Genomic DNA, 17,075 nt, shown 5'->3' on the forward strand with positions numbered 1-17,075 from the left:
AAGGGAGCCACTGAATCACTCTATTATATGAACCAAAGGAGGCCACATGGACCTAGATCTTACCAGCAGGAGTTGCAAGGGATACCCGAGACCTATTATGACCCTTATCAAGCCACTTTCATGCCTTCTTGGGATCCCCCTGCTCATCCTTCCTAGTCTACACCTCCTCCTTGGTCATATTCTCCTTGTTCCTTCACAGATCCATATTATGCCCAACTAGTTGCTCATTCATTTCACTCTTATGCTCAGCCACAACCTCAGTGGAATGCACCTTATCAGGAGTGGAGGCCCCAGTACAACTCTCATCCCACTCATTTTCCTCCACGACCTGCTCATCCACAACCATCGCCTCCTCCTCCACCAAGGCAACCCCAAATGCCTACCCAACCACAATGCCATCCATCTCCATCTCAAACTCACACCTCCACTCATCTACCCATACCATTTCCAAAGCCATGCAATGGAGTAGCTCAACCCCATTGCAAATCTGAGGCAGAACATATGCAAACAACTCCTCTTGAGCCCAATGATCTTCACCAAAGCTCAGGAAGAGTGTTGCAAAAAAGAGATCATCTTGAAAGCATTGAAGGACCAAAGGCAAAAGAAGATCCAAAAGAAAAGATCAAAGAACCATGGGCTGCACTTGATGAAGAGAAGAGATCAGAATCAGAGATGGAGAAAGTTCCCTCATGGTTACCATCAAATCTTCCATGTATTCAAGAGAAAGATCAGCAAAAGGAGGAAGATGAGAAAGTCATGATAGAAAGTGACATGAAGAATGATCCAGATCAGCAAAGGGACCAAGGATATCAAAGCTATATTGAGACATGGTTCCAGACAGTCACTAAGTTGCAGCAGTACTCTCTTCCTCAACTATGTTTGATCCCTTCAAAGTCAGATCATTTGGTCTCTGAGATCTGGATACCTGTCAGAGCATGCATTTCGAGCCTCCACATCATTTTTTCTCTAATCTCGATGTGCACATGGCTCCATTGGAAGTATTCTTATACTTGAGAATGAATTTGTTTTTCAAGTAGGGTAGGGTAGAAAAAAAAGAGGAAAAAAAAGAAAAAGAGAAAAAAATGAAAAAAGGAAAATAGAAATCTAAGGTGAAAACCTCCTCGGAGGCGCCTTAGATTGGCTCATTGATTGAAAACCTCCATGAGGCGGTCAATGGGTTGAAAAAGAAAAAAGAAAAATGGGATAAGATCTTTGGGTGAAAACCTCTCTGAGGCGCTTGAGGCAGGTGGTAGGGGTGAAAACCTCATTGAGGCGCCCCTGCTATCTTTCAAAAAAAAAAAAAGAAAAAAAAAACAAAAAGAAAAAAACAATAAGTCATTATGTGAAATTTGCATGCAGATTGCAGGTGTTCTAAGGTGGAGAGGAAGCCTCTCAACTCAAAGCCAGAAGTCCTTATCATGCAGCCAGGACACCTCACCAGCACCTCCTCCAAGAATGCCTATGTTCTTCAAGGTATGAGAACTTTTATTATAAACTGAGTCTTCTACAGGAAGACACAGATTTTTTACAGGAAGGTGCGATTTTCTACAGGAAGGTGCAAGTTTCTACAGGAAGAGCTGTCTGTCTACAGGAAGCTCTGTACTTCTACAGGAGACTTCCTGTAGAAGCTCAGAACGAGCCAGAATGCGTTGCATGAGCAGATCTGATGACTACGGGTTGGTGTGGACGCATGCAAGCCTCTTTTGGGCCCATGCACGACGCTGATACCTTGCTCCACCATCCTCATCACCATGCAACTAAGATCCCTGCACCAACAAACCAGATCAATGAGTTCTCGTGGAAAAATCAGTTGTCAGAGAAAAATGAACACCGAGAGCTCATACCATGTCCATGACGAGCATCAGAAGCTTCGGGAGCGCGACTAGCAGGTCATCTCCATTATCAAGTAGCATGCACCCAAGGAGGTGAGACTGTTGCAAGGCCCCCGCGGGAATCCTGTAGCAGTCAAACCTGCAGGAGTGGATACCATTCATCGCTCAGCCATCTGCAAGCAACACGCGGGCGCATGCAACCAGAGCGTCCACCACAGCGCCAGCATCCTGTAACCACGAGCCTCCGGGACTGTGTAAGCCACATGCAGCAGGTAGATCCGTCGTCCAAAAATCTGAAAATCATGTGCAGACGCGCGCAGGTAAGTGTTCTAATCCTTCCTTCCATCAAATCGCATGAGTATTGCTTTGATTTGTTTGCATGGCGTAGAAATGAATGGTTGAGCGGCCGTAAGGCCAGTTGACTGGCCACGTTGGCTAGTGAAGTGATAGTCAGATGATGGGGTGGCAGCCACGACAAAGGGAACACGCAGCACGCATGTGAAGATCAGTCCCGTCAACCAAAAAACAAGTTTAACCGAAAAGGGCGGCGGCAGATCTGTGGGAATGAATGCGGCAGCAAGTGAATGTGCAGGCGGATGATGGGCGACGTCACCCAACGGTCCGGCGGGGACAGCTCACCCTCCGCGCCACGAGCTGCGCCGATTCAAAATCTAATCGGCTAGATTGTGCGCGTATATCCATCCACCTCCACTTCAGAACGTGAGTAACTCTTCTGAATACCTCTGCATGTTGATACGCCAAGCTTTCGGCCGACTGAACACCAGCGAAGCGCACCTCAACCGCAGTCCAATTGCAGTCCTCCCCGAAGTTTGCACACTGCTCCTACAGGAACAATTCCTACAGGAACAGTTTCTACAGGAATGCAGTCCTACAGGACGCAGTCTTCTACAGGAACGCGGGTGTTCACGAAAAAAGGTGGCCGAGTAACGAGGTAACACTGGACCTCTCATGCAATTGCTCATTTAAGGTGGTAGGATTGTCAGTTACTGTCAGGGTAAAGGAGAAAGTAGATCAATTGCTGTCTGTGTGCCCATACTGCAATTCTACAGGATTGTTGCGTGGTTATACTGTGTTGTAAACTTTTTGTGGGTTATACGCATTGTTCTGCACTCTGTCACCGAAACTAAACTCTCTTCCACCATCACCACCTCCGGTTAAGAAAATTGTGCATCATGCCGGGTGGATTTATCAGGCGAGAACCCACAGATTCCGCCAAATTAAGGAGAAATCCAGCAGTGGTAGATCTCTTTACCAGGGCACAATGGATGCCTTTTTGTGATAAGCTACAAGGCTACGATGATGAAGTAGCCAAGGAATTCTTGCAGGCCTTGAAGCCTAAATCCCTGACACTGGCCACGGTAAGCTTCAGAGGTCTCAGCCTCCAACTCACCCCAGAGCATATAAGTCGAATCACAAAACTGCCCATGGGTCTGCCGTGGGATAAAGAAGAGCGGAAGCAGAGCCAGCAAGCAAAGAAGGAGTTCTTCCCACCTGAAGAATCATTCACAGAGGACAAAAATGGGGTGAAAAGGACAAGCCTGTTGCCACCATGGAACGAAGTCAGTTTGCAGATTATGAAATATATCACCTGTGAGGGTCGTTACAGCATCATATATGCGTATCACTTCAAGCTGCTCAATGAACTAAGACACCAGATTGACCTCCCTGCAGCACAGAGGCTGAGCATTCCTTACTTTTTACTGCAGTCCTTGATGGAATGCTCTACAAAGCTCAAGGACGGAATCCCCGATCAGATAGCCCATCATGGGTTGATAAAATTGCTTGTGGAGGATGCTCTCCACTCATATAAAGTCCCCCTCGCATGGGAATCATTTAGGAACTTAACAAGAGAAGGGGACATAAAAATGTTGCTTGAAGAAACGGGGTCCTCTAGCGGTGAAGAAGAAGAGCCCGTAGCCAAGAGTAAGAAAGGGAAAAGCAAAAAGGTCCCGACTCCAACACAGAAGAAAGAACGAAAGGAGAAGGAGGAGGGAAAGGATGACAGAGCAAAAGAGGACACCCCCATCCTGTCAGCAAGGGAACAGAGGTTGAAAAGCAGGGCAGTCAAAACTGAGGTGGTCCCTGCCAGCCCAAGCACCTCGTCAGCTCCTGCAGTCAAAGCCAAAAGCAAAATCCATGCAGCCAAGCAAGAAAAGGTGGCGAGAGTTGCATCTGCAGGAACGCAAACACAGGCTTCTACAGGAAGCCCGAAAACACAAAAACAAGCTTCTACAGGAAGCCCGAAAACAAAGACAAAGGCTTCTACAGGAAGCCCGAAGATCAGTAAGGAGCAGGCTTCTACAGGAAGCCCAAGAGAAACAACCAAGGCTTCTATAGGAAGCCCGAAAATCATTGGAGGACAGGCTTCTACAGGAGGCCCAAAAACGGAGAAAGAGGCTTCTACAGGAAGCCCGAAAGTGCAACCACAGGCTTCTACAGGAAGCCCGAAGACAGAGACAGGGGCTTCTACAAGAAGCCCGAGATTGGAAAGAGGGGCTTCTACAAGAGGCCCGAAGGTCATTGAGAAACAACCTCCTATAGAGAGTCCGAAGACAAAGAAAGAATCCTCCACAGGAAGCCCGAAATCTAAAAAGGAGAGGCCCTCTACAAGGAGCTCCGAGAGAGCAAAACGCAAGAAAGAGAAGGCTGGCATTCTCGAAAAAGAGGCAGCAGTGGCACTGGCTGCCCTCAGCACACCTCCAAAACCGAAAGAGAAAAGGGAGAGGGAGACCCCTCTACCACCTGAAGCCAGGAGAAGCAAGAGGATGACCACGGACAAGCCACAGCCTCCACCCAGCAGCCAAACCACTTTAGGGGATGTCCCTACTTCACCCAGTGCAAGGACCCCCTCTAAAACATCAGCCACCCCCGAAAAGGGGAGCCCAAAAATAACTTCCTGGACACGAAAGATAGGCCAGTCGCCTTCCGAAGCCCGACTCAAGGAAATAGAAAAGGGGAAGGAAGCATCACCCTCATCACCACCAGGGGCAGAGAAGGCAGGGCCATCAAAAGCAAAAAAGAAAGAGCCTATTCCGGTCCCGAGTCCTCGGCCCAGGACAAGGAGCAGGAGGAAGGTTGCTCAAGGATGAGCAAATGGTTCAGCTGGGGGGTGATGATGAGCCCCAATTTTGGTACAATTTGGGCTCATTTTGGCCTATTCTACTTGCTCAAACCATTCATTTTTTATTGCTTATGCATGAATTTCTTAGTTTATTCATGTTGTTTGTAGGAAGAAGGGTAGGCACTCTCTCTACGTGACTAATGCATTATGATTCCAGGTTTTGGCATTAAAAGGGAGCAAAAGACAACGAAAAAAGAGATAAGGAGACAACGAGGTGGCACTACGGGTTTTAGGAGAGGTTGTCCACGGTTCTAGGGACATCCCTCGTGATTCCCACCAAGAACTCCGAGCTCTAATCCATCTCCCCTCCGAGCTTAAAAGCAGCAAGCTGTCCTACAGGAACAACAGTTATAAACTGCTCTACAGGAACAACAATTATGACCATCCTACAGGATCAGCAGTTAAACTCTAGTTGGACAGCCGAGCTCCTAAAATGAAGGACACTTGTTGGATCATCGTTTTTGTATAAGTATGGAGGCCTTACCCTTAGATAGGTTGTTGAAACTCTCGTATTGCTATTGTAATTTTGGAGCACAGCTCAGTTTTCGTTCCTTTTTGTAAGCCAATTTGGCATGATATCAGATTATGAATAAAGAAGGCATATTCTGATCTAGTTCTGAGTTTTTCTTAAGGAGACTATAGCTCTCAGGTTAGGGCCCAACCTGAGAGCCATAGATCCCCTCTGCTGTAGTGTTGTTTCCATTTCATTTCAGCACTTTGAGCTTTTCATTTGCACATGCAATTCGAATTACAGGTTGTTGAGTTGGTCTTTTTCATGAGTTAGATAGGAATTGCTTATGGTGAATTTGTTTCCACTTGCTTAGTGTAGCAGAGGATAGATATAATCGATTGGAGCTCCAACAAAAAGGTTGTTAAGGCTCACTGCCGTCTCATCTGGGATTGGAGTGAAGTCCATGACTAACCACCAAAAATACGCATTTCTTTCTTCCATGGTTGCTGCAAACACAGTCACGTTATGTTAGATGCTTCCACATGATTCACACCTGCACCACACTCCCTTACCACAGCTTCATGCACATTCTCCTTCGCGTTTAGATTGCTGCTCATTGAATTTACAAGCACAGGTAGTTTAGGTTAATGCATTTTCGGTTGAGTGACAGTCATAAGCATTTGTTTCACTTACACTGCTCTCTCTCGTTCCATCACTTCGTCCTCCATCTTGATCACGCATGCAGACATCTCTTTGACCCCTGCTCCGCTCTGTTATCTCCCAAAGTCTTTCACTCCTCACGTACTTCCATTCTCTAGCCCTTTCGTTGACATAGCCCTTTACCTTCCATCCTCCTCCATACACTCACTTCCCATCCTATTCTTCCACTTCTAAAGCCATCACCAGCCTTATTCCTACCTTACACATCTCCCCCTACCATTCCATTACTACTCCATCACTCCAAACACTCACGGTAGGTCATCCTGTAGCCATTTGTAGACATCCTGTAGAAAACAGAGTATCCTGTAGGATCCTCCACAGCCATCCTGTAGGAGGCCACTCTCTCGGTTGCTGAGCATCTGAATGCGAGGAACCTCTGTGGATGGATGCTAAGGATCCCTAGGGACCTCTCCTAGCCTCCCCAACCTATCCCACGCTTTCCTTCCTTCTCCATCCCATCTGCACAACCAAACCCTAGTTAGCACAAGATCACCATCATTCCACACACTTAAAGGAAAAATACAAAAACATAACTTTCATGATGCAAGTAGTTTAGATCCATGCATTTTCATTTATTAGAGGTAGTGAAAGCATTGGTAGAAGTTGCATTTCCATTCCTTGCACTGTAGAGGTCAGACTAGTTAAATTAGGGTTTCCTAGGTTTACATGCTTTGATTTGCTTTCAATTCATTTTTGTCAAGTAAAGTAGCTTTCCTTTGAGATTAGCTTTCGTCCATCAATTAGCAAGCTTCTTCTGAGAGCCCATAGAAGTTGGCTTGAGCCCTAGCAGACTTGTGCCAGCTGACCAAGTGACAGCTGCGACAAGAGCTAGTACTTGTGCATATAGCACCGTCGCTTCCAAGTTTGTACGAACTACCGGGTTGATAAAATGAGAGACAGGAAGCCCCAGGAGTTGTAGCATTATTGCTACAATACTGGAGCTCACCACTTCTCTAGAGCATTGACGCATTTTTCCACAGCAAGTGCTTCTCTCATGTTTTCAGCTAAGGTAGGTTTCCCAGCCCTGTCTACAAAAATGGCTATATTGGCAGGTAGGGCGGTAATATACCATTCGCTTCGAATTTGTTCACTTGGTTTGGAAGCTGTGGGGATTTTATTCAGGAGTTTATTAAATCTAGCATTAAATTCCTTTATTGGTTCCCTATGCTCTATTCTCAGATTGGAGAGGTCGTTTATTAAAGTAGCTAAAGACCTATCATCTCCATATTTGGTAAGAAATTGCTCTTGGCAAGTGTTCCAACTGGTAATGGAACTAGAGGGTAAAGAAAAATACCAGGATCCTGCTGATCCTTGCAAGGTGTAAGGGAAGAGTCTAACAACAACATCTTGTTCTGTTACTCCTTTCAAGTTGACTGCTAACATAAAATTATTAATGTGTTCTTCAGCCTGGGTCCCGTCATCTGGGTTAAATTTGGGTAGCCATTTTTCAGGAGCATCTGGTAAAGGATGCAATGGTGCAGGCATGTTGACTGCACCTGGCCTGGTCCATGGGTCTGCCATTATAATAGCAACAGTGGTTGATACTACTGTCGGAATTCCAGATGTATGGGAAGAAAATAATGCTGAGGAGTGAGTAGGTTGGGATGTTGAGGCTCCTAATCCCTGGTGAACAACAATATGTAATGGGGAAGTGGATGGTTGACTTTGCAGAGGGGAAGATGCAATGGAGGATGTGGATGAAAGCTCTTCACTATCAGATCCTTCAGTAATTTTCTTTGCCTTTTTCCTTTTGGGTAAAGGGAACTCAGTGGGTTCAATACCGAGTTTTTCGCTCTGAAGTCTGGTGAGAGGATGAGTTAAATTGAATTGCGAAGTCGCACTGCTTTGTGATACCTCAGATTTCTGTGGTGAAATCGAGAAGCTCTGAAGTTTGTGGATAAGAGACTGGACTTCAGGTGATTCAAGACTTAATTGTTCTGGAGTATGATGGTTTTGAGCAGTGGTAGTTGATTCCCCTTCTTCTTGTTTGGATACCGGCGAACCAGTACGCAAATGGGAAGATCGAGGGGATTCGGAGGGAGAATTACTCTTAGAATGGCTTATAGGTTTTAACTTATGTGCCATTCACAGTTGATGCCCTCCTTCTAGCGCCAAAAATGTTGATGCCTCGAAAATCGCTGCAACAACATCGGGGATAACCACCCGGTCCGGACCTTAGTACAGCTCCTTTTCCGTTTGGAATAGTGGCTCCGACTGGGGATAATGGGACCAGTTTCCCAGAAATAGACAAACGGGATGGATGGATGATTATAAACTACACTAGCGATGAGCAAACAACTAAAACTATTGACGAGAATATAATAACTATGATCTATCCCGGGGAATTATTGAGCTCTAAAGCATGGCGTTAGATGGTCTGTGTCTAAAGACAGGCATATAGATGACTCCATCTTTAAGGCATAGATGTTAATTCATTCAAGATTGCTGTGCCTAAATAGTTAAACAAAGCGATTAAAACAAAATTACCACACTTTATCATTTATATCATTGTCACATGCATGATTAAAAGAAAAGGCACATCGTAAAACATCCAATAGTGGAATGAATAAAGATCTGTTGTTACAGCGCATGCATATAATCAACAATAGCAAGAATAATCACATAACAATTCATATAAAAGGAATGAATTCAGACATAGATAGAAATACCATATGAGCTGCTTGACACTCCCAAATATCAATCGCTATTTGTAGTTCTTCCTTCAACGCAAAAACATCCTCAACAACGACAATAGTGCACAATTGCATAAAGAAGCTTCCTTGTTAAATTAAGAACAATTGGCCCAGTTTCATAAAAGAATATTGACTGAAGCACAATAGTGCAAACTTCAGTCTTTTAAGTCTGTTACAAAACTTTACGACCCTTTCCAAAACAATGAAAGGGTCTATAAATACTAAACTAATCTAAATATCTAATAAACAGAAATCCTACATAATTGGCATCAATAACTTATGATCCTATTTCCCGGAGCGATCTGGCAATCGGCGGTATGATTCATCAGGTAGGTTGCTTGCCTTTAAACCTGAGCTGACTTGTCGCAAGCATTGGCTCTACTTCAGGCGGTTTGTTGAGACGCGAACTGAGCTGGGCAGCATAGGTGGCATCCTGAATGTCGGGAATTATACACCCGATTGCATCTGTTAAACACTTAAGGGCGGCTCTCTGTGTGTGCGGCTTAATCAAGAAAAGCCAATATGCATCGAAGGTCAAACTGTTAACTCCAGCAATTAATCTCCCCTTTTCCTCCAAGTCAGGATAACATGTTTGCTCTAACATGTTTGCTGTTGTCATCTTTCCTGGCGTACATTGGGAAATCATATTCGCTAAGTAGAGAGTGTTGTTAACCAGATCAACTAGGTTGCTGGAGGTTGATTTACATCTTGAAGCTGCCCTTTCTGCTTTCATCACCTGAGTGTGCCATTCTATGAAAAGTATGTCTTTATATGTTTCTGAAATCTTGGGCAAATTTGCTTCTCTCCCTTGATCAGAATCTTGCCAGTCAAGATATCCAGTTATGATCTCTTCGGCCTGGTCTAACTCATTTCTGACCTTCTCTACCTGCTGATTTATGGATGTCGTTAGCTCACACAATGGCTATGCCTGGGCGATTTGTTGACACAGGAGCCTAATCTGTGATATTAATTCATTGTTGATTAATGATGCTTCCTTTCTGAATTCTGCCACTTGTGAAGCGCCCTTTGCTTTTTCGAGATGCGATGACAATTGAGCGATTTGCTCATCCTTTGTTTTCATCTTTTTCTCATTCGCTGCTCTTAATTGTGCCAATGCCTCTGACAATTCCTTTTGTTTCTGGATTGCGTTTTGGTCGATCCTTTGCCTTTCTTCCTGCAATTGCTGGGTTAATTGATCATTCATTTGCTGTTGTGCAAACAACTACTCCTCTGCTTGTGCTGTCTTTTGCTTTGTTTCAGCCAATTCTGCCTGTAGTGCAAAAATTTCTTGGTCCTTAGTCTTCAGTAGAAGACTTACCTCCGATGCCTTGTCGATTGTTGCTACGAAATAGGCTCCTGCATACTGTAACAGCTTTGTTAGGTCATCGGAGGGGTCCAATTCCTCCTTCCATAATACATTACCCGCGACTGTTTGCTCTGGAAAGATAGAAGGTTGATCAGTCCTTCGTCTTTTCCTTGATCGCTTTACAACTGCTCTATGCCTCGGGTTGTAGAAAACATCCAGGGGAGGAATATCCTCTACCTGGAGAATGATTTGATCAGAGGGGTCCTTTGGAATTATCTCAACATCCTTAGAAATGGGTGGGCCGCTGGTTCCACTTGGAACCTGAGGTGAAGTGATATCCTGTGTGTCACTTGTCTTGGAAGTGTCCCCATTTTTTGAACATTCCAATCCACTGATGATGGAATGAAACTTTTGCCATTCCTGGAGTAGTTTGGGGTCTATGGTAGTGTCCACATTGACATCGGTGGTGGTCTGTTTCTCCTTTTCGGCTTGGGACTCCTCCTGTTGTTTTTCCTACTCTTTTTTCAGTTGTTCCTCTTGTTCTTTCTTTTGCCTTTCCTCTTGCTCTTTTCTCTGTTGTTCCTCTTTTTCTTTTCTCTGTCTTTCCTCCTGTTCCTTTTTATGATCCTTTGTTACCACCGGAGGTTCCTTTGATTGTTGCCGAACAGGCCCGCTTGATGATGTCACCGGGGTTGTTGCTAGTAAATCTAGAGGCAGAGTTTGCAACCTCTGTTCTCTAAGCTTATTAAACTCAGTCAGCCCTTCATCATTATATTTCATTCGAGCAAGTTCTTTAGCTTGACCTATTGTTTCAGCTGCAACGAATAGGTCATCAAACAAATCTTCTTTGTGCTCAAATTTTGTTAATTTGGCCTGTTCTAGCGCATTGTAGGCAACTTTGCTTGGATCATCTGGCCTGTTTGGGATAGTCGCCAGAGTTAAAGATTGAAGCTTTGTGGCTTCCTTTTCTGCATGTTTGAGATCATGTAGAGTATAGACACCACACCTAAAGGGAAAAGAGGGCCAGCCCCTCTTCTTTTCTTTCTTGAGAGTTTGTGTAACACTCTCAGCTGTAATCTGATAGGCGATTTCTCTTGATAGCAACTTATCTGGTATATACAGAGGGAGAACATGTGGGTCGGCTTGGCTGCCGAAAATTCTTATGTAGGTAAATCTCTCCTCCCCAAACCAACTTGCTACCGCTGTTATATCAAACGAAGCTTGATAGGAAATCTTGGGAATGGGTTTGTCAAAAATAGAATAGTGAATAGGCACCATAAAGCCATTGCAGATTTGGTACAGATGGTGCTTGTAAGAGGACTTCCATAGTTTCTGATGGTATATGTGGATGGCCGTGGGATCTTGTGGCGTCCACCTCCAGCCGAGCACGGGGAATTCAGAATTGAAACATAGTGTATCTAAGATATATGCACTGTAATAGAATGGGGGAATTTTCCTTTCTGTGACGATAGTCTGATGTCTAAAGTCACGCACAACTTGTGCTAATTTTTCAGAAAGGATGGTGGCCCAATCCATAATTATACCGTTTACAGCTGCCTCCATTAGAGGAACCATCTCTATGGTAAAATTAGCAGAGTCATGCAATCCCCATAATCTACACATCATTATTCCCGCATAGCAATAAGGAGAAGCAAGAGAATCGACCGAGTACTTACCCGAAGATTCGTGCTTGTGTTTGGCTAGATTTTGTCTCCAATCCCGGATGGGTTCGGATTCAACTTCATTTTTGCTTGCAAACTTCTCCAGGAATGCTTTATTATATATCTTCTCCGGCTCGGGCAAATGATACATTTGTCTTAGATCATCCGGCCTGAACGATCCGAAGATTCTCCCATCTCTAGTGTTGAAAGTTCTGTCCAAAATTGGGATTTCTTGAATCGCCCACCGCACTACATCTGTGTATGGGAGAATTTGCTCCCTAGCCACTATTCTGTGAAGGAAAGAGTCGGCTAAATATTTGAGAGTACAATCAGACTTGCGAGTAGGATCCGCAGTAGCTTCTATTATTGTCTTTTCTGGTTGTTCGGCTTCAATCAAATTGTAAGTGCCTTGCCAAGTGACTCTGGTGAGACCCGTACACGTAGTATCAGAAATTAAGCCCTTCTTCTTGTCCACAAGAGCTTGTCCTGCTGCTGATCCAATGGAGGCACCTGCGGTCTTCTTAGATTTCTTCCCCATCTTGTTTGAGTTTTCTCTTTCGGATGGATTCTGCACAGAGAGACAAATGTGCGTAATACAGAGATAGCAATGAAAACTTGCCAGTAATGAGAATATATGCATAGGTGCGTAATAAGGGATTAGCCTTTAAAAATAGGCGCGGACACAATCCATGGAAATATCTTAAGACTTATGATCTCATTAATTGGCCATTTAAAACCTGTCATCCCTTAAATGCCCATTATATCGTTATTCGGCTGAATGATTCACTTAAGCGTGCAGTGGGTGTTTTGGCGGTTGAGTGCAGGTAAATGACTGCTTAACCGATCAAGCTTTAAATATGAATGAATCGTGATATCCCATCACTTAACGACTTTTTATTGAAAACTGCACTTTATCGCATCGCGTCCGGAGAATAGGGATTGTAAAGTGCACATATAATGTATCGCCGATCGCCGATAGCGATATCGGATCGCATCGGGGGTATGATTTGTGCGCCTTAATGATGTGCATTGAATGTTGCCAATTGCCGACTGCCGATTGCATCGCATCGGGGGGGAAAAGCTTTGAGCACCTTAAGACTTAAGTAAAGATTACCGCCGATATCCGATCGCTGATTTCGCATCGCATCGGGGCTAATGGCATAAGGTGCTTTAAAATGTGCATGAAGTATTGCCAATCGCCGATTGCGAAATCGCATCGGCGGAAATCAATGTGCCGTTTATTATATTTCTTATGTCATTGCGATATGCGATCTTGTGATCGCTTTATCGCAATGACAAAGAGTTGCCTTATTTCTTTAAATGGGTTTTTCAAAAGAGTTTTATAAAATGAGTTCATTTGATTATCAGACCTTTTTGAACAATAAAAGTATTGATACCAATTAAACTTTAAAGGGACCCATTTCATATGTTAATTTTTATAAATAAAAATGATATGAAATGGGGGGTTGTTGTAGAGCACAACACTACCTTAGGAGACAAAATTTTGGTGTGAAAATACTAAGATTGTTGGTCGAGTACTAAATAAGGAGAAAGCTATCCAAGCGAAGAAGGAAAGGAAGAAAATTCATCTCACATGTGCAATCTAGGGTTTCTGTAGAATAAACTATTGGGGGTCAAAATTGCAAAAGAAGCTACTCGAAGTCGAAATTGCTAAAGAAACTGCTAGGGGTTGAAGTTGTAGAAGTTGTTGAGGTCAAAGTTGTTGAAAGGAAAGATCATCAAGAAAGAATGCATTGACTTGGTCTTTTAGGGGTATTGGTCAAGGGTCATAGGTCTTGGAATTCATCAATTGAAGTTTTATAAGAAGAGAAGAGTTCTTGTGGGTTTTCCTCTCAATTGGAGATTTTTTGGCCCTACCTGATCGCCTATATCTTGTGTCCTCTTATCTCAATATTCTTCATTATTTTGTTAGTTTTTTTATGATAATAACACTAAATATAATTAGGTGCAAGAAGAAGCTAATCAAGATAAGTAAAATACATCACAAGAAGTTATCAAAGTAAGAGAAATCACTTAATATGTTGCCCCTAGATTTCTCAATATGGAATGAGAGCTAAGGTGACAAGACAAGGAAAGGTGGCTTGAAGAAGGACAATCAAAAGGGATCAAAGAGGACATCAAACTATAAATAAAGGATACACAAGGGTTGAGCACAAGGGCATTATCAAAGGACTATCCCACTCATCATATTGAAGGAATGAATATCAAAGAAGACCTCAAAACCATAGCTCATTCTAAGAAGGGTTCTTCACTTGAAACATTTTGTTACATCATATCACAAGGAAGAGAAGACCTCAAATGACCCTACCTCCAATCAAATAAAGTTATACACATTGAAGCATCTTGAAGTATCTACATCAAAAGGAAGCAAGAAGAAGAATTTCCATTATCATCAAAGACATCAAGATGATCTCCCTTTCATTGAAGAAATTATCACTTTCCAAATCATAATTGAAGGAAGACATCTTCAGAAAGAATACATCCTCTATTATCAACATCATCAAGAAAGGCATCATATTGAAGATTTAATCATCTAGAAGTATCTTCACTTCACCAGTATTTTTATATTCATGTCTAAATCTATGAAAATGAATTAATTTTGCAAGGAAATAAACAAATTGGTTGGGTAAAGGAACTTCCTTGCATGGAAAGAGAGGACATATTTGATCCTAATAGATAATGAAGTTATTGTTCATGTCAATAGTAAGGTCTCCAAACCATCAAAAGAATAAGCTACAACATTGAAGAAATATATTAAAGGGGAAATAAGGGCTCAAAGGATCCTTATAGAATCCATCAAGGATCCCCTCATCCCTTATGTAGAAAAGTTGGAGACATCAAAATAAATTTATGAAAAGCTAATAGAATTATTCTCCAAAAGCGCAGCTGGAGAAATCATGTATTTAAGAGCTGAGCTATACAAGATGAAGATATCAAAAGAAGAAGGAATAGCCTCATACTTTATGAAGGTATCACAAATAAGAGACCAACTGCAAGAGTTGAGGGAAATTGTTTCCGATAAAGAAATGACCATAGTTTTTCTCAATGCATTACCGGAGGAGTGGGGAAACTTTGTATCAAGAATCTAGGGAAAGAAGGAAGTCGCCCCATTCATTTAACTCTGTGTTGGGAAAAATACTAAGAGGGGGGATGTATCGGTATTTTTAAAATAAAAAACTTTTCATTTCATATTATGATTTCTTTAGGCGACTTTACTGAAAGGAACCCACCTATGTATGCAACTGTTCTTAATACAACTAGCATACATCCAGTAAAATTATGTTTCAGTTAATTCTTCATTTGTTTATCTTCATCCAGTGCATCAATACTTTATTAAACATTAGATAGATAGAAACCATGTGCAATAAGAACAAAATAAACTGTCACACATAAGCAACACACATGAACACTAGGATTTAAGGTGGAAACTCGATGCGGGAGAAAACCACATGTTGTTGTCATGTATGTCTTATTTTAATATAAAGAAAATATTTTTACAATATTGTACTGGTGTAGACTCATATCAGTACATAGGCACCCACCTATATAAGGCTACAACCTTTGCTCATTCTCCAACTCCTACTGGAAGGGAGCTTCAACCCCCTGGCTCTTGTACTGGTGTAAACTTGTACCAGTACACAGGCACCAACCTAAAGAAGGCCACAACCTTCACTCGTTATTTAGCTACTACTGGAAGGGAGCTCCAACCCCCTGATCTAATTTACCATCTACCACTGGAAGGAAGATCCAAATCCCTTAACTCCAGGGACTATGTTTCATAATTTTTCATACTGGATCCACTTGCTAGAACACATCATAACTTGTAGCCGACGTTTCATCAAATTTTTAGACTGTAACCACTACCAACATTTAAGCTCAATATCAATCATCAAATTGTAACTCAATCATCAAACTATTGACAAAACTGAATCAACTAATCACTGAAACCCAATCAATTGAAACTCAATCAAAACTCAACCAATCAGTAAGATCACTTAAACCAGAATATCATACATCATACTACACATCACGAAAACTAGATCCTTCCTGTTACTGTAAACCATGATCAACCAATTGTAAAAATGTATACGCTACTTTACAATAGCAAACCCACATGTGTACGTGCCTTTCATGAATCATACCCGCGTACATATCTTAAACCTCTGAAAAAAACATTGAATCATACTCAGATCTACTACAACATTCTGAACCAATCTCAGAACTTTCTTTGATCTTCAATCTTGATCAGCAAGTAACTTCAACATTATTCAATCAATCAATTCATAAGAAAAAACATCATTTCTTAAGGAAAAATCATCAAGAAGAATTTATTGATAGACAACAGAAACACATCAAAAACTGATTAACTGATCAAACATTCTTTTTCATAAAAACCCTTGTTTATGTACACACTTTCCTCAAAGCATATTCGCATGTGTACGTGTTTTTCAGGAACCAAACTAGTGTGTACGAGACTTACCAGAAGCACATTTGTATGTGTACACACCTTACATGCTATAAAACCTGTGTACATATCTACAAATCCAGAGTCAAACCTTCGCTACAACACATAACTTCAGACATACCCAAATCTTGACATACACAAATAAATCATGCGTTAAGACACAATCAACACAAATCAGATCATCTCATAATCATGATTGTCATCTCAAATCTATTTGATCTGATCCATCATCGAACTCTCGGGTGCGTACTTAGTTTATATCAAGCAAAGCATCAATAGCCCATAACGTAAATATTTGCTCCAGATCTAACTATTAATAAGATTTATATCACTTGCACATATTTCACTATATCACACCACTTTGATCTTCTTCACCTTATATAGCTTAGCCTTTTTCAATACCACAAGTCAAAACCATACTCCAACTGATGGTTTTCTTAGATGGGATCAAAAAATTTGTTACTGGGCTCAATACCACAGGGCAATACCATGGTAAGGACCCTTGGTATTTAGAATACCATGGTGCAAAAACTGTACACGACTTTTCTTCTTTAAACTCACATGTGTATGCAACTTTTCTTAACCGAACCTGCATATACTTCTTGAACTTTCAACTTTATCATACCTCTTCCTCTGAACTGCTATGCCTTTGTGAAAACACTCTGTCACATCTGTAAAATACTCTGTCACATCTTGTTTACATATTCAACAAGTAGGTTTCCAACAAGAGACAACTCATTAAGTAGGTTTCCATTCATCTTGTCATCAGGGATAACTCATCAAG

This window comes from Pinus tabuliformis, chromosome 2_2 (assembly GCF_031772625.1).
Source record: "Pinus tabuliformis cultivar Carrire ecotype Pingquan chromosome 2_2, CPIR1, whole genome shotgun sequence".
NCBI lineage: Eukaryota > Viridiplantae > Streptophyta > Pinopsida > Pinales > Pinaceae > Pinus > Pinus tabuliformis.